The sequence below is a fragment of the Melozone crissalis genome, unplaced genomic scaffold (assembly GCF_028551555.1).
Source record: "Melozone crissalis strain CALT ecotype California unplaced genomic scaffold, PUWL_Pcris_2 ptg000132l_1, whole genome shotgun sequence".
In the NCBI taxonomy this organism is placed as follows: domain Eukaryota; kingdom Metazoa; phylum Chordata; class Aves; order Passeriformes; family Passerellidae; genus Melozone; species Melozone crissalis.
In genome coordinates this window covers 5,754,355-5,773,433 of record NW_026535905.1, presented here as the reverse complement: position 1 = coordinate 5,773,433, position 19,079 = coordinate 5,754,355, and positions in this window count along the sequence as shown.

The following is a 19,079-nucleotide window of genomic DNA, read 5'->3' as shown; positions in this document are numbered from 1 at the left end:
AACCCATAAAACCCCACAAAACCCCTCCGAACCGAACAAAAAACGAACAAAAAACGAGCAAAAAACCCCGTAAATCCACCAAAATCCCCCCAAAAGCCGAATCCCCGTTCCACTCGTAATTAAATGTGGGATGGAACAGAGGGAAGCGGCGCATGCGCAGTGGCTTTCTTTGATCAGTGCTGCCAACCTGTGGCGAAACCTTGGTACTGCAAGTGGGCGTGGTGTCCCGTTTATTGCCGATTTTAGGGGATATAATGAACATTTTGGGGATAAAATGAACATTTTTGGGGATAAAATCCGAGTCATCTGAGCTGGAGAAAATGAAAACTTTGATGTGAAATTGAGGAGATTAATAGGAGATATTTTGGGGGGTAAAATTGAGGTTGTTATTAGGGGACAGGTAAGGAAAGTTTGAGCGATAAAACCTGTAAGGGATGGAATGAACATTTTTTTGGGGGGAGGATGTGAGGTAAACTACAGGGGACAGAATTTTAAAATGTTTAAAAAAGTGTTTGTTTAAAAATGTTCAAAACTAAAACATTTTGTTTTTAAAATGAGAGGTAATGTATAGGGACAGGCATCAGTGAATTGGTCAGGGAGGCAGGGGTGATACTTTGGACAGAGACTGAAATCTAGAAATATGCTGAAATTAATTTTTTATATATGTATATATATAAATCTAGCATCTGGAAACACTCCACAGAAGGCTGCAAAATCTGGAAGTCAGGATAAATTGTGACTTCAGTTCCTCATTCTGTAATTAGGAAATTGCTCAGGTGTACACAGAATAATTTTTTATATCTTTCAACTCTCCTGATTGAGGTAGAATCATCATTGTCCTCCCTCCCTTCCATAATTCCACAGTCAGTATTTATTATTTTATGGCTGGAATTTGCAGAGGGAATTCTGCTTGGAGTGTGGTATCAGAACATATTTGAGCTTGTGGTTTCTGCTGCCTGACAAAAATCCTGAGCTGCTTTTGGGATTTTGGGGGAGAAATTCAACAGGAAAGGTTCAATGCTGGCAGAAATGGGACAGGGTGGAACAGCCCTGTGGAGCTTTAGCCTTGGAAATGGAAATAGTCCTTGGATATTCCAAATATTTACTATAATGTTAGAAAAAACCAGAAATAATCACAGCGAATTGGAGCCCTCGACTCCTGCAGTTCTGTCTCAGGCCGCGAGCAAGGAAATTTCTGCAATTTTCAGTTTTTCCAGCCGGCGTCACTGCTGGGTCAGGCAGAGCCCTCCCAGCCATGAGGGGATCCAGGCGGTGTTTCTGGATCTGTGGAAGGGCAGCAGGTCTTAGTTTTTATAACTAAGGATTTTGTTTTTTTAAATATATGCATATATATATATAAATTATGTGTATAATTATATAATATATATTAGAAAGAACTATAATATTTTTACTTATTTTATTTGTTTATTAAATTTTTAAATTTTTAATTTTTATTTTCATTTTAATTCATTTATTTTCTTATATTTTTTATTTATACATATATTACATTCATTTTTACTTATATGTTTTATATAGCTATTTTCTAATAACATGATATGATATGATATATATAATATAATGTAATGTAATGTAATATAATATAATTAATATAATATAATATCTATTGTATTACGTCTAATATATGGTTATTATATATAACATATAACATATAACTTATAACATATAATGTATAATATATAATACATTAAATTATATTTAGTGTTTAATAGATATAATATTTTTATTATATATTACAATATATATGCAATATATTACATATATAATGTATATATATACATTATATATGTAATGTAATATGTAATATGTAATATGTAATATATATTAGATAACATAATACATTATACATCATATATATTACATATTATACTATATAAAAATATTATAAATTGATATAATATACTAATATATATTTTTATATTTAATATTTATTTTTAAAATAACTGAGTTTTATAACCAATTTCATAATCTTATAACCTTTTATAATCCAAAATATTTTCAGGGTAATTTCCCCCCTTTGTTTCCTTCCCCTGATGCTCTGAGGTGCCTCTGTGATATCCTGAATTCCCTGCTCTGCTCCTGTGCCCTGTCCTTGTCATGTCAGATCCCACATGTGACTTCTTGAAGCACTCAGCAAAGGGCAAAATTGTTTTTATACTTCAGAAAAAGCAAATTTGGTCTCCATCTGTAACAAGTTCCCACAGCAAACTTGCTAAATTAAATTTAATATTGTTTATTTGTAATTGTCCAAAAGCATTCTATGAAAAAATGGTTTGGAAAATGTTCCCTGTCTTGGATGTCCGGCTGAACTCTGAGCTCTGTTACCTCTGGAAAAACAAATTTCTGCTCCTAATCCCACCCATCCAGTCAGAACAGCTGAAATTGAGCAGAGCCAAATCTGATTTTCAGGTCCTAAAAGACCCACACAGGGCTGGCACTGAGAAACGTGTTTGTTTTACAAAAATAAAGAATTAATTAAATTCACTCTGCATCACAAGATCCCTGTGAGCACGTGGGCTGAAATTATTCATAATATTTTTGCTTTTTAAATTAGCCACTTTGTGAATTATGGAAAAGGAAATGATTTCTATTGGCAGCTGATTCTTAAAACGCAGTGTAAAAAAAAATTACTAAAAACGCACCTGAAATTCACCATTCCACAGAGCTGACTCTGCTCAAGGTTTGAAATGCTGTTAGCAATTGGTTTTGCCCAAAATTCCTCATTTTCCAGGTATTTCCCAGTCTTATTCAGAATTATTTATGGTTCCTGGGCACTTGCAGATGTTTTGAAGATAATTTTAAAATAAAGATTTTAAACTTCATGCTTTAAATGAGGCATCCTTGAAACCTGACCCCATGAAGAGCTGGGGACAGGGTTTGACAATCCAGGACAAGGAAGCACAAATTGTTCATGAACAATTTGGTTTTAAAACTAAATATTGAAAAAAAACCCCACAAAAATCACCTTTATTTTTAAGAGAAATCTTTGAATTTCTGCTGGAAAGTGCTTGAGGGCTTGGTCACTCCTGGATTTGGTGATGAGAACTTTTGGAGAATTCCTCCACCGTTCCTTTTTCTTGAAATTTGTGTGGGTGTTGTTCAAGGAACAGTGTTGGAGGTCACAAGAAATTTCATGGAATGGAACAAAACAAATTAAAATAAAATTTCATGGAATGATATGAAATAAATTTTTGTGCAATCCAATGAAATAAAATGAAATTTCATTTCATGAAAGGAAATTTCACTTCACTTCTTGGAATGAAATGAAATGCAAGGAAATTTTGTGGAATGACATGAAATGGAATTTCCAAATTTCATTTCCTGACAGGAATTTTCATTTCGTTTCACGGAATTAAATGAAATGAAAAGCAATTTCATGAAATGAAATGAAATTTTGGGGAGTGAAAGAAAATAAAATTTTGGTGCCATTCTATTTCATGAAATGGAATGAAACCGCACAGAATGAAGTGAAACGAAATTTCTTGGAATTAAATGAAATTTTCTGGAATTAAGTGAGTGAAATGAAGTGAAATGAAATTGTATGCAATGGAATGGAATGAAATTTTTTGAAACTAAATGAAGTGAAATGAAGTGAAATGAAATTTTATGCAATGAAATGAAATTTTGAAATGGGACTGCACTGCTTCTGCCTGAAGGGGAGGGCTGAGTCTGAAACTTTCAGTTTAAAGCTGGGTTTTGTCACTTTAGGACACAAACCAGAAAAACACAGACATAGAATTTTCTAAGGCAAAAAAGAGGGAAGTTTAATTCTGACTCCAATATTTACAGATTTCCAAAAGTGACAGTGGATTGCAGGGTGACAGCGCCACCTCTCCAATGACACGGCACAAACCAAATTTCTCCTCCTCCATAAAAGAATGCAAACCAATGAGTTATTTACATCAAGTGTGTGAGAAAGTTCCTTACAAGAATGTAAACATCAGAAGGTTAGAAAAATTTAAAAAATCAGGGTGACAGGGTTTAGAGGAGGAGAAATTCCTCCCAGTGAGGGTGGGCAGGCCCTGGCACAGGGTGCCCAGAGCAGCTGTGGCTGCCCCTGCATCCATGGAAGTGCCCAAGGCCAAACTTGGAGCCACCTGGACCAGTGAAGGTGTCCCTGCCATGGATGGGGTGGAACTGGGTGGGATTTGAGGTTTCTTCCATCCCAAACCATTCCCAAATTTTCTGCTGTGTCTGTGCTTCCTTGCCCAAGTGATTTCATTATCCCTGTAGCTAATTAAGAGGCTGTTTGTGTCACTTTTATGCTCAGCCACAGCCAATTCACCTTTTTAGTTGATTTTCCCCTCATTTTTGTGCCTGGCTGAGCCAGAACAGCTCTGATCCCATGAACTTCATGCTCTGAAGCACCCTGGGCCAGTGAAGGTGTCCCTGCCATGGATGGGGTGGGACTGGGTGGGATTTGAGATCATTTCCATCACAAAAATTCCCAGATTTGCACATGTCCGTGCTTCCCTGCCCAAGTGATTTCATTATCCCTGTGGCTAATTAAGAGGCTGTTTGTGTCACTTTTGTGCTCAGCTACAGCCAATTCACCTTTTTAGTTGATTTTCCCCTCATTTTTGTGCCTGGCTAAGCCAGAACAGCTCTGAGCCCATGAACTTCATGTTCTGGAGCCACCTGGGCCAGTGAAGGTGTCCCTGCCATGGATGGGGTGGGACTGGGTGGGATTTGAGGTTTCTTCCATCCCAAACCATTCCCAAATTCTCTGCTGTGTCCATGCTTCCCTGCCCAAGTGATTTCATTATCCCTGTGGCTAATTAAGAGGCTGTTTGTGTCACTTTTGTGCTCAGCTACAGCCAATTCACCTTTTTAGTTGATTTTCCCCTCATTTTTGTGCCTGGCTAAGCCAGAACAGCTCTGAGCCCATGAACTTCATGTTCTGGAGCCACCTGGGCCAGTGAAGGTGTCCCTGCCATGGATGGGGTGGGACTGGGTGGGATTTGAGGTTTCTTCCATCCCAAACCATTCCCAAATTCTCTGCTGTGTCCATGCTTCCCTGCCCAAGTGATTTCATTATCCCTGTGTCTAATTAAGAAGCTGTTTGCGCCACTTTTGTGCTCAGCCATAGCCAATTCACCTTTTTAGTTGATTTTCCCCTCATTTTTGTGCCTGGCTAAGCCAGAACAGCTCTGATCCCATTAACTCCATGCTCCACGTACCTGGGGAAGATAATGAAATTACACCAAAGGGATTTAACCTGCCTGGAATTAAATACTGGGAACTGCAGCTCTTCCTGTTGGAGGAAGCAGGAAATGAACAAGAAAACAAACAGGAAAATAAAGATATTAAGATATTAAAGATATTTATTGATTTTCTGTTAAAATTTATTTATACATATATTACATTTATTTTTATTTATATATTTTATATAAATATTTATAGGCAGGCAGCAGGTTCCTGATTCTGATGTAGCCCATGGAGCCTGGCTTAAGGGGCACCCTGTGCACCAATATAATCAGAATTTCCTCAGTGGTTTGTGCAAATCACATATTTCCTTATCACATAAATCACATATTCCCTTTTCCACTGGGACATCAACATCCAGGGCTGTCCTAGGATGAGCCTGGTGCCCAAGCTCTGCCTTCCAAGGGGTGACATCCTGTGGTGGTGTTCACAGGACGGGGGAAGAGATGAGAATCTTGACTCCATGTTTCAGGAGGCTGATTTATTATTTTATTTTATGTATTATATTAAAAGAAAATGATATATTAAAATTATACTAAAAGAATAGAAGAAAGGATTTCATCAGAAGGCCAGCAAGGAATAGAAAAGAATGGAATGATAATAAAATCTTGTGACTGCTCACAGCCTCGACACAGGTGGCTGTCACTGGTCATCAAGTAAAAACCAATTTCACATGCTGGGTAAACAATTCTCCAAATCACATTCCAAAGCAGCAAAACATGGAGAAGCTAAAACTTCTCAGGAGAAAAGATCCTGGCAAAAGGATTTTTCATAAAATATGTCTGTGACAACATTCATGGACGTGTTTGGAGAAGCAGTGACTTCTTTTCTGCCTCCCCTAGAGACAGAATTCCAGGTGAGAGCAGAATCCCTAAAAGACCAGGAGGAATTTTGTTCATCCTCTGAGACAAGGGCTTTGCACATTCCAGTAATTTATAATTTGCCATGGAGAGAAATTCTGGCTCTCCTCCCACGGTCCTGGGCACCGCTTTGCGCAGCACGTGCAGCCTCTGACCCTAATCAGGATCCTGATTTATGGGATCATGTGAGTCCCCTGATTTACTGAGCATCTGTCTGGGATCTCCTTACAATCCCTGCTGCTCAGGGCTGCCTTCACACTGAATTTACCAGCCTGGGGCGAGCTGGCCTCTAATAAATTGGCACAGGGTCTTGAAATCACAGTCAGATGTGATAGATGGATGGATGGATGGATGGATGGATGGATGGATGGATGGATGGATGGATGGATGGATGGATAACTGGATGGATAACTGGATGGATAAATGGATTCACTCACTGCCTCTCTTTTTTTGTCCTTATCCCAAATTCATGCCTTGAAGAGCAACGCTCGTAAAATAACAAATGCTGTCTCCACGTGGATGTAATTAAAACCCAAGCATGAACACACAATTATGTGAAACTCCTTTCTTCAGCTTCCAAGCCCCACGAGGGCAGCCTTTAGGTCTGAGTTTCACTGCTGATTCACTGTGTCTTGAGTGCCTGGCAGGTTGTTATTAATTTTAATGACTTGTGTTTTCCTGCACTGGTGTTGGCAGGGGTGAGCACGGCCTGCAGCAGTCTGGGTGTAATTGCTGTGCAGAGCTTGGCAGCAGAGGAGGAGGGAAATACACGGACAGATGACAAAAACCAAGCAGAAAAGCTGATTGAGCCTGGAGGAGGAAGCAGCAGCTCTGTGAATCCTTTCTCTGTGAGTCCAAACCTTCCTTCCTAAATCACTCCAAGCCACATCCAACCCAGCCTTGAGTGCTTCCAGGGGCATCCCTGTAATTTCTGTGCTCATTTCAGAGAAGGGACTTGAGCAAGGGCCCCCAGCAGCTGAAATAACCCCTCAGGTTGATTTTTTTTTTTTGGATCATCAGTGTTGGTTTTTATCCCTTCCTGTTGGTCCTGGCAGCTGGCAATGTCTCCTTGTCACCACACACTGCACTTAAAGCTTCTCCTCCAGGTTTGTGGCTCCCCATTTTGGCCAGAAATGCCATTTCTCCTGCAGTTTTCAAGCAGCTGGGGATGACTCTTGTCACAAATGTCATGGTCAGAGACAGAGATCCTGAGATAATACCTGGGATAATCTGGGAATTCCTGTTGCAGGCATGGAACATCCCTGAGTGGCCCTTCCAGGACAGAGAACCTCCAAAAAGGATAAAAACCTCTTTTGCTCTGGTCTCAGGGCTCCTTTCTGCCTCTGGCTGCATTTCCTGCTGCAGCTGAAAGGAAATTCCAGGTTTTGCCTGGATGTAGAGGAGAGGGACAGCAGGAGCAGCAAAAATCAGCAGATCCAGAGGAAGAACCTGCTGCAATTAAAACCAGGACCATGTGGTGATATTTGCTTCTTCCCCAGCTCAGCAACAGCCACAGAAGGTGTGAAAAATGCCAATAACTTGTTTTTAGAATTTTAAAAGTTTAATAGTAATGAAATGGTTATAAAAATAGGAATATAATTAGAGTAAAAAAATATGAACAATTAGGATTATGACAATGTGAGACAATAGAAACAAAGAGTTATGGATGGTCCGGGTGCCTCTTTCTGGGCAATATAAGCCCGAAAAAGGACCCACATTAACAGAGGATTCACCCTTAAAAGCAACAGCCTGTTGCATATTCATACACCTCATTAGTGATGCATAAATTCCATTCAAACACAGGATTCTGTCTGGTCAGTGTCAACTTCTTCCTATTAATCCTGATGGCATCGTCCTGCCTGAACAAGGCAGGAAGAAGTACATTTTTTCTGATAATGGAGCAATAAATTCTCTTTCTCTGAAAGATTCAGGTGTCCTGTGGCTGCTATCTCACTGCAAGTCTCTCATTCCTCTCTTTTAAAAAAAGTATCTTACACAGCATAGTTTCTATTTTAACATTTTGTTATAGCCTAAAACTATATTTAACACACTACTTAAGCAAATTAACACAGCATAACTGTCACCATCATATTTTCTGAAAAATCCCTTTGTCAGGATTTCTTCTGGGATGCTGAGAAGCCTCAGAGAAAAGGAAAACAATTCTTATCTCATTTGCTTCTCCTGTGTTTTGCTGCTTTGGAATGTGGTTGGAGATTGTTTATCCAACATGTAAATTGTTTTCTCTTAGTGACCAATCACAGCCAGCTTTGTCGGGACTCTGGAAGGAGTCACGAGTTTTCATTATCATCCTTTGTAGCCTTCTGTCTGTGTCCTTTCTCTATTCTTTAGTATAGTGTTTTTTAATAGAATATAATAAAATAAAATAATAAATTAGCCTTCTAAGAACATGGAGTCAGATTCATCATTCCTTCCTTTGTCCAGGCTCCCTGCAAATACAATAAACTACCTCTTGTTACAACGTCTTTTAAGACTAAACTCTCCATTTAACAACTGGCACCTAGATTATTTTCCCTTTTAACCCAATAACTGGTTCCTCAAAGCCCTCAGTGTGGACTTTTCTGTCCAATTACAAAATACCACATGTACAATAATACCAAATGTATTATGTTAGAAAGTTATGCTGTATTAATTTTCTTAAGTAGCATGTTAAATATAGTTTTAGGTTATAACATAGTGTTAAAATAGAAACTATGCTATGTAAGATACTTTTAAAAGAAAGGAGTTGCAGTGAGATAGCAGCCACAGGACACCTGAATCTTTCAGAAAAGAGAATTTATTAATCTCTTATCAGAATAAGCGAACTTCTTCCTGCCTTGCTCAGCCCTAAAGATGCTGTCAGGATTCAGAGGACGAAGTTGACACTGACCAGACAGAATCCTGTGTTTGAATGGAATTTATGCATCATGTATGAGGTGTATAAATATGTAACAGGCTGTTGTTTTTAAGGGTTAATCCTCTGTTAATGTGGGTCCTTTTTCGAGCTTATTTTGCCCAGAAAGAGGTACCCGCACTGTCTGTAACTCTTTGTTCCTATTGTCTCACATTGTCTTAATCCAAATTGTCCAAATTATGATTACTCTAATTATATTGCTATTTTTATAGCAATTTTATTATCATTAAACTTTAAAAATTGTTTTAAAAACCCAAGTGATCGGCGTTTTTCACATTTCCCGTATTTCCTCTCCCAGGATTCGCATCCTCCTCCTTGAGAGGCAGGACGGGCGGGCCGTGCCCGGGGAGCGCTCGCTAATGAGATCAGTGGTTTGTTTTCATTTAATGGGCTGCCCGAGGCCGTGCCGGAGCTGGAAAACCCCGGGCCCCTTTGTTTCAGCTGTAAATTGCCATTTAACTCGACAGCTCCGCTCCCATTGTTGGCCGTGTAAGGATGGAGCGAGGTAAAGGAGAGGATGAAAAGCTGGGGTGACACCAGGGAGAAAGGGAGACGGGGTCAAAGCCAAGGGCAGGGACGGGAGATCCCCCACGCCCTTCCCCTGACAATAGAGCAATTTATTTCTGTTGGAAGACACTTTTATGTCCTAATTTTAGCTTCCTTTTAGCTGGTAAACAGGGAGTATTATCGCGCTGGCAAGAATAGGAATCACGGTCACACAACCCCCGCTTGCAGATAATTTCAATCCGATGTTCAGCCCTTCTTGCTCACCTTGTTATTTACAGTTAGCAAAAGCAGCAGCAATCAAATCTCATTTTGTGTGAAAAATGCATATTTTATGATTGGCTTTTCGCAAATATTAAAATGACTAGTATATGTGTTATGTTAGAAAGTGATGCTGTGTTAATTTTCTTAAGTAGTGTGTTAAATATAGTTTTAGGTTATAACAAAATGTTAAAATAGAAACTGTGCTATGTAAGATACTTTTTAAAGAAAGGACTCACACTGAGATAGCAGCCACAGGACACCTGAATCTTTCAGAAAAGAGAATTTATTAATCCATTATCAGAATAAGCGAACTTCTTCCTGCCTTGCTCAGCCATGAAGATGCTGTCAGGATTCAGAGGAAGAAGTTGACACTGATCAGAGAGAATCCTGTGTTTGAATGGAATTTATGCATCGTGTACGAGGTGTATGAATATGCAACAGGCTGTTGTTTTTAAGGGTTAATCCTCTGTTAAAGGGTGTCCTTTTCTGGGCTTATATTGCCCAGAAAAAGGTGTCTCGACTGTCCCTAACTCTTTGTTTCTATTGTCTCATATTGTCCTAATCCAAATTTTTATTACTCTAATTATATTACTATTTTTATAACCATTCTATTATCATTAAACTTTTAAATATTAAAAACAAGAGAATGGCATTTTTCACATTTTTCATCCCCTGCTCTTCCCTTGTTTTGTTGTGTTGCCAGCACAACACAGAGGAGTAGGAAAAAAATGAAGAGAGCATCAACACGAGGGGCTTTGTGGAGTTCTGCAGATGCTCTCCGGGGCAGCTTCACCCCTCCTCCTTTTTTAGCTCTTGTCTCGCTTTTTCTCAGTGCCCTCCTCTCTGCACAAAGCCCTGCTCGGCTCCAAACCTCTCCCAGCTGGTGGGGAAAGGAGAGTTTGTCACCATTGTCATCATTGTCCCCAGCTCTGTCCGTGTCGCTGCCGTGCCAGGCGAGCCCAGCGCTCTTCAGACAACAAAGAATATTTCACAGATATTTTTTGCAGGCAGCAATTTGGCGTTTTCTTGACTCTGACACAAGACTGGATCATTTCTAATTATCTGGGATTGTGAATTGTGTCTATTTTTGTGCAGGGAGATGGCAGATTTCCCTATTTATTATTATTTATTTTTTTTTAATCTTGGAAAATAGCTTTTCCTTTGTCTCCCCCAGAACAAAGAAACGTGAACACACGATTTAAACAGCGCTGGGCTGAGCCCATCCCCAGGGGGAAGGCGCTGCCTTTAATGGGGTTACACGCAGCAGAAATAAATTTGGCCAGGAGTCTGCAATCACTGCCTGAATTAATGGAAAAAAGGGGGTTCTTTGGAGCAGGCTGAATAGCCCAGCTGCAGCAATTATCTCCTCACTCAGCAGAATGACGACAAAATTAGTTCCAGATATAAAAATCCAGGCAGCAGAGGGGAGACACCCACCGGGGATTTATTTCCCAGTTAAGGACACTGGAAGTTCCCTTTGCATCCATGTCTCCCATTAGGGATTTATTTCCCAGTTAAGTCACCCACCCAGGATTTGTTTCCCAGTTTAAGGAAAATGGAGGTTCCCTTTCCATCCATGTCTCCCACTGGGGATTTATTTCCCAGTTAAGGACACTGGAAGTTCCGTTCCCTTTCCATCCATGTGTCCCCTCCAGGATTTATTTCCCAGTTAAGGACACTGGAGGTTCCCTTTCCATCTGTATCACCCACTGGGGATTTATTTCCCAGTAAAGGATTCTGGAGTTTCCCTTTCCATCCATGTCACCCATCAGGGATTCACTTCCCAGTTAAGGACACGGGAGGTTCCCGTTCCACCTGTATCACCCATCAGGGATTTATTTCCCAGTTAAGGACACTGGAGGTTCCCTTTCCATGTGTATCATCCACCTGGGATTTATTTCCCAGTTAAGGATTCTGGAGTTTGCCTTTCCATCCATGTCTCCCACTGGAGATTTATTTCCCAGTTAAGGACACTGGAGATTCCCTTTCCATCCATGTCACCCAGTGTGGATTTATTTCCCAGTTAAGGATTCTGGAGTTTGCCTTTCCATCCATGTCTCCCACTGGGGATTTATTTCCCAGTTAAGGACACTGGAGTTTCCCTTTCCATCCATGTTGCCCATCAGGGATTTATTTCCCAATTAAGGATACTGGAGGTTCCCATTCCACCTGTATCACCCATCAGGGATTTATTTCCCAGTTAAGAACACTGGAGGTTCCCTTTCCGTCTGTATCATCCATCAGGGATTTATTTCCCAGTTAAGGACACTGGAGGTTGCCTTTCCACCCCTCATGGCTCTCCTGGGTTTCACGAGAAGCTGCACATCAGTTTGTGCAATTTCATTCCTTTTTTTCAAGGATTTGGCAAAGTTTTGTCCCAAATCACCTCCCTGTTCTCCAATTCCTGCCTTTAGAACTTCCCAGTGTGGCTGAGCCTTGTTGTGGTCGTAGCTGGGGGTGCAGGGAGCAGCTCCTCACACCTACAGTGATTGACACAGACATTTATCCATCTTTTGGGATAATTATCCATTCTAGGTGGGCTATTTGGTTCTGGGGAATGCCACATATGAGACTTTTTGGCTGGACATGTCCCAGCCATGCTGAGCCCCAGAATCTCCCTGTGCTGAGCTGATTCCTCAGTGTGGGCAGCAGGGGAAGGGGGTGATTCTGTTCCTCTGCCCTGCTCAGGTGGGACCCCACCTGCAGAGCTGCCCCAGCCCCAGGTACAGCATCAGGAGGACCTGGAACTGCTGGAACCAGTCCAGAGGAGGCCACAGAGCTGCTCCAGGGCTGGAGCATTGGATGGTGGGCAAAAAGAGACTGGCACATTAATTTTGTGGTTTTATTTTAAATATCTACAGGAAGGATATTTAAAAAAAAATATGACAGTCTCAGTAATATATAACAAAATTATATATAAAAATAATATAATATAAATATATAAAATATATAATATAAATATATAAAATAAAAGCCTATTAAATAATTAAATATGAAATATAAATTTAAAATATAAATATAAATAATATATATAATATAATATAATATAATATAATATAATATAATATAATTAATGTAATTCTATATATTATATATATAATGTATATATAGTATATAATATATATAATATACATTATATATAATATATAAATATCTATACTATATTATAGTTAAAACAAAATTATAATTAAAATTATCAGATATATTAATAATATATATAAATAAATATTATATATAAATAAAAATGTAATATAATTTAAAATTATTATTGCTGGAGCCAGTCCAGAGGAGGCCGCAGAGCTGCTCCAGGGCTGGAGCCCCTCTGCTCTGGATTCAGGCTGGGAGAGCTGGGGGTGCTCACCTGGAGAAGGGAAAATTCCACGAAAACCTCAGAGTCCCTAAAGGGGCTCCAGGAAAGCTGGAGAGGGACTGGGGACAAGGGATGGAGGGAGAGGACACAGGGAATGACTTCCCACTGCCAGAGGGCAGGGTTAGATTGATAGTAGGGAGAAATTCTTCCCTGTGAGAAGAATTTTATATATATAATAGATAAAATATCCATAATTATAATTTAAATAAAATTATCATTAATATTATAAGACATATTAAGAATATATATATATTACATAGAAATAAAAATTATAATATAATTAAAATTATAATCGCCTCCAGTGAAGGAGGTTCAGAAGACGCTGGGAAGAAAAGGCTGCGATTTATTTAAAGAGGGTTTTTTCCCCCCTCTCCTCCTGGTACTCCGAGGCACGCAGAGCTTTGACAGGGATGAAAGCCTCGATCGCAGTTTGCCTTGCGAGCTCTGCACCCCTCTGTGAGCAGCTCCCAGCAGCACTTTGTGCATTGTGCTCCTGCAAATAACCCAGCTGCTGCCACCGGGTGTCACCCGGGGCTGCAGGACAGGGCTGGCACGGCCCCCTGCCCGGGGAAAGCTGGAGAGGGAGAGCCTCAGGGGTGGGAAAAGCCCTTGGGAAGGGATTGCCCAGCTGGCTCAGCGCTGAGTTACTCTGGTGTGAAAAACGCCAACCGCTTGTTTTTAAAATTTTATAAAGTTTAATGGTAATAAAATGGTTATAAAATAGTAATATAATTAGAGTAATAAAAATTTGGACAAACAGGATTAGGACAATATGAGACAATAAAAACCAAGAGTTATGGACAGTCTTGGTAGCTCTTTCTGGGCAAAATAAGCCCAAAAAGGACCCACCTTAACAGAGGATTAACCCTTAAAAACAACAGCCTGTTGCATATTCATACACCTCATACATGATGCATAAATTCCATTCAAACACAGGATTCTGTCTGGTCAGTGTCAACTTCTTCCTCTGAATCCTGACGGCTCTTCAGGGCTGAGCAAGGCAGGAAGAAGTTCGTTTCTCCTGATAATGGAGCAATAAATTCTCTTTCTCTGAAAGATTCAGGTGTCCTGTGGCTGCTATCTCACTGCAAGTCCTTTCTTTAAAAAAGTATCTTACATAGCATAGTTTCTATTTTAACATTTTGTTATAACCTAAAACTATATTTAACACGCTACTTAAGAGAATTAATACAGCGTAACTTTCGAACATAACACATATAATATTCATTTTAATAATTGCAAAAAGCCAATCATAAAATATGCATTTTTCACATCAGGGAACAGGAAAATTGGCTGCCTCCATCCCACACTGCCCATCATAGCCACAGGGAGTGGCATCAGGTGATGGCCACAAACATGTGACTCTGGGGGATTTCAGGAGGTGGATGATGTCCTTGGGGTGAAATACAAAAAGTCATCACTTCCTGTTGAGTCTTAACTTCTTTTTGCCAGGGTTGGGATTAAGTGTATGAGATGATATTTCTTGTTCGCACTCAGATGTTTGTTAGTTCTTATCTATGTACAGTCTCACAAACCCTGAGTTCTACAGCACTTCAACAAACTAAAAATGGAACCCCAGCTCTCTCTCTACAAGGCCTTTTAGGGATAAACTGTTCAATTAAAGAAGTGACACCTGAATTATTTTTACTTTTAACCCAATAATCAACCACACATGGTCCACAATGTGGACTTTTTATCCAGTGACACAAAACCACCCAAATCCATGGAGAAGAAGATGAAAAAGAAGGACCAGTCTCCACCCTACAACCTCCATCTTGCTTTATATATATTGCTATATTCTAAAACCTTAAAATCCGAGTTTTGCACCCTATGATATTACACATTTCTATTCAAACTTCACACCCACAATCCCAGTTCTATTATTTAATTTTGGAAGCCTTCTCCAAGGCCTCAGGTCAAATTCAGTGTTCTCCTGGGGATAAGGAGTTTGTCAGCATAGAAAGTCTGAAATTCTCAGCATCCAGGGTTCCAACCACCTCCCAGCAAGTCCCCTCAGCCTTTTCCCAGCTGGCAGAGCTCTGGGAATCTCTCTGTGCCTGTGCAGAGAATATTTTAATCTCAGCTGCTGTTATTAGTATTATCACAGCTAATGGTAATCGATAAATTAAGGGCAATGGGATTCCCCGCTGAGACATTGCTCTGCTGAGCCTCAGCACTTTGCAAACACCTGCTGGGAGAGCCATTCCTGCTGGAATCGCTCTGGAGCCGCCTGGGACAGCCCTGGGGGAGATAGAGAGCTGTAAATCACCTTCTTGTAGAGGCTGGTGTTGGTTTAGTGCGAGGATAAAGAGCCCACAAAGGCTTTTGTGCTGAGGGTTAGAGCGCCACAATTCCTGCCTATGCTCGAGGGGTGAGAAGTCACGGATGCTGTCTTTATCAAATCAGTTTTTTTTTTTTTCTTATGAAGAGCCCAAGATCTTTGAATTTGGCCCATAGGGTGTGCCACAACATGGTGAGGTTGGCAAAGATGAAATAATCTGAAATATTCTGCATAACAAGGGAGAGGATAAGAGGAAACAGCCTCAGGTTGCTCCAGGGTGGGTAAGATTGGATATTAGGGAAAATTTCTTCATGGAAAGGGTTGTCCAGCCCTGGCACAGGCTGACCAGGGGTGGAATCACATTCTTGAGGGGATTCAAAAACCAAAGGAATGTGGTATTTGAGGACATGGCTTGGTGCTGAACATGGTGCTGAGTTAATTCTTGTACATGGTGATTTTAGAGGTCTTTCCCAACCTCAGTGATTCTATGATTTGATTCATCCCCTGCCCAAGTGCTTCCTGCTTGTCCCACAGCACCGACCAGTGGCTCTCCCTGCAGTAATCTGGGGAGAAAACTGATGGGAGCCACCAAAAGGGGCTGGGATGATTCTTGAGTCATGGAGAAGTAGCTCCAGCAAAGCCTGACCCCTCCAACACTCAGCACTCAGTCCCACAGCAGAGAGCAGACAAAAAGCAGATTTTGGGCTCTCATTTCCTAAGACATGGAGCCAAAACAGAGCTCAAAGGAGCCTCTGCAGTTGTCCATGTCCCTGCTGTGGCTTCCCAGAAAGCTCTTACTTCTACATCCCCCCTAAGTTCTCTGAGGATTAAGTTAAGTTCTACATCTCCCTACACAGTCTTACTTCTACATCTCACTTAAGTTCTCTGAAGATTTTTTAGCTCATGAAACACAGCAAAGGCTGCTGGCCAATGCTGGAATGGATTTCTCTTGGATCCTCTCTTTTTCAGTAGTGATTTCCCCAGCATGTTTAGCAACAGGTTGGAACATTTCCCTTTCCAGCTGTCCTAGTTGGGGAGAGGTGATTTTATTACTAACCCCAGATTTACAGCTCATTGTGCCTGTGTGCTTTCCCAAGCTGGATGTTTCACAAGAATAATCGGGAAGGGGGAAGTTCTCCACTTGGGGATCTTTCCTTCCCAAGGCTTCATTAAATGAGCTGCTCTGTTTTCCTTGCCTGAAGCTGCGAAAGTGCTGTGTGCCGAGAGGCAGAGAATTGACCAAATCCAATGTTTTTCTGTGTTCATTCCCTCCCAAATCTCTATAATCCATATCTGATCTGCAGAGGGTCCTTTTGTGATGGCCTCCAGGCTGACCTGCTTGGAGCAAGCCATAAAATTAGCCATGTTCCTCTAATTTGTCTTGGTAGCGGAGGAACGCAGCATCTCGTGACCACGGAGCACTGCTGAATCCAAAGTTTTCCCGTGTTCATTCCCTCCCAAATCTCTCTAACTGCATATTTGATTTGCAGAGGGTCTTTTTGTGGTGATCTCCGGGCTGACCTGCTCGGAGCAAGCCATAAAATGAGCCATGTTCATCTAATTTGTCTTGGTAGCAGAGGGACGCAGCAGCTCGCGAGCGCAGAATGCTGCCAAATCCAACATTTTTCCGTGTGCATTCCCTCCCAAATCTTTGTAACTCCATATCTGATCTGCAGAGGGTCCTTTTGTGGTGGCCTCCAGGCTGACCTGCTCGGACCAAGCCATAAAATGATCCATGTTCCTCTACTTTGTCTTGGTAGCAGAGGGGTGTGGCGGCTCGCGAGTGCGGAATGCTGTAGAATGCAATGCTTTCCCGTCTGCATTCCCTCCCAAATCTCTGTAACTGCATATTTCATCTGCAGAGGGTCTTTTTGTGGTGGCCTCCAGGCTGACCTGCTCGGAGCAAGCCATAAAATGAGCCGTGTTCCTCTAATTTGTCTTGGTAGCGGAGGGACGCGGCGGCTCGCGAGCGCGGAATGCTGCCACACAGAGAGGCCTTGCTGAGAACATCCCAGTCTGCCTCTGGTAGAGCTCCAGGATCCATGCTGAGCATCAAATCCATGATTAAATGGCTCCAGGGGACACAATGCGTTCGTGGCCATCCATCACTGAACAAAACCTGGGAGCTGAGCCCGGCACGGTGCTCTGGCTGCTGGCTTTGTCCCAGTTTTGTCCTTGCTGGTTCCCACAACCCCTCCACCAAGCTGTGAGCTCAGCCTTCCTCCCTCTGGAGCGAGGCAGGATGGAGGAAGAGGATGGAGTGCTGCTGGTTGTAATTACCATCACCTTTGTTTTCATGGATGAGTGAAAATGAGTTTAATTTCAATTTCCGCAGAGAGTGAAGGAAATCTCTGCTCGCTGTTTGTTGACCACACTCCTGGATTTCCACAGGGCAAGCCAAAAATCTGAAGGAAAAAAAACATCTTTCCAAGTGATCTTATTGTTGTTTCCTTTCCCTGGAGCCAGCAAACAGAGTGCACAGTGAAGTGGTCAGCAAGGTACTGCTCCATCGGATATCCGGGAAACGCTGCAGGGAACCTGCTCAGGAGCTGCATTTTGCCCTGAAAGAGGCTCAAAAAGGGATTGAGAGGCAGTGGTGACTCTGCAGGGTGGAATTCAGTGATGGAGCCTGAGGACATAAATGTTCTTTGGAGAAAAAGGAGGGATTCAGAGGATTTAGGTCTCTGATCCCACTGCAGCACCAGTGGTTCCCTCCCCTTGCAAAGGATGTGGGAAGCACTGGAATGAACATGGAGGTGGGTGGGAAGCTCTTGGAGATGAATCAGCAGCATGAAAATCCTGCTTAGATGAAATGCTGACAAAAGGAGATGAAAAGCTTAGATGGATTTTCCCTTCCTGACATGCCTGGCATTCTCAGCTCGCATTTCTGAGACAGAAACCATTGCAAGCTGAAAATGGGGAGTCCAGGAATGCAAAATTCCTGCTAAGGAGAAATCCTGGCTGATTTCTGGGAAAAATGGTGGGTAAAAGATGAAGGGAAATCCTCTTGGAGGGAAAGAGCTTCTGTTTGGAAGGAGGAAAGAAATTTTCGTGTTCATGGCTCATTCATGACAAGGGCCTGGAGTGCCAGGACAAGGGGAATGGCAGAAGGGATATTTAAATGAAATATTGGGAAGAAATTCTTTGCTGTGAGGGTGATGATGCCCTGGCACTGGCTGCCTGGCTCTGCTCATAGCAGGGAGGTGGATCAAAGATCATCTTTAAGGCCTCTTACAACCCAAACCATTCTGGAATTCTATGATCCATATCTTCATAGAAACCATATCAATTTCACATTATGATGCAACAGAGTTATAGCAAACAGAAGCATCCTGGCCAATTCACTTTCTTAATCATCTGTGGATGCCTTAGGAGGAGCCCAGAGCTCTCCAGGACCACCAGCTGAGGAGCTCTGCCCAACAAGGAGAAGTTTGAAGAAGCTCTTCCCTTGCACATCCAGCCTTTGAAGATACTGCACTACCTGAAGTTGAAGCCTCTCCCCAGGCCAGCAGGCAGAGACTTGAGAGGGAGCTGCAAAATCTGGTGCTGCTGGCTTAAATCAGGTTTTAAGCAGTGTATCCTCAGGCAGTGTTGAGAGGAGGCTCCTGGAAGGGTGAAGCACAATGCAGGGAGGGATTTGAGCTCTGGAGGAAGCGGGATGGGAGA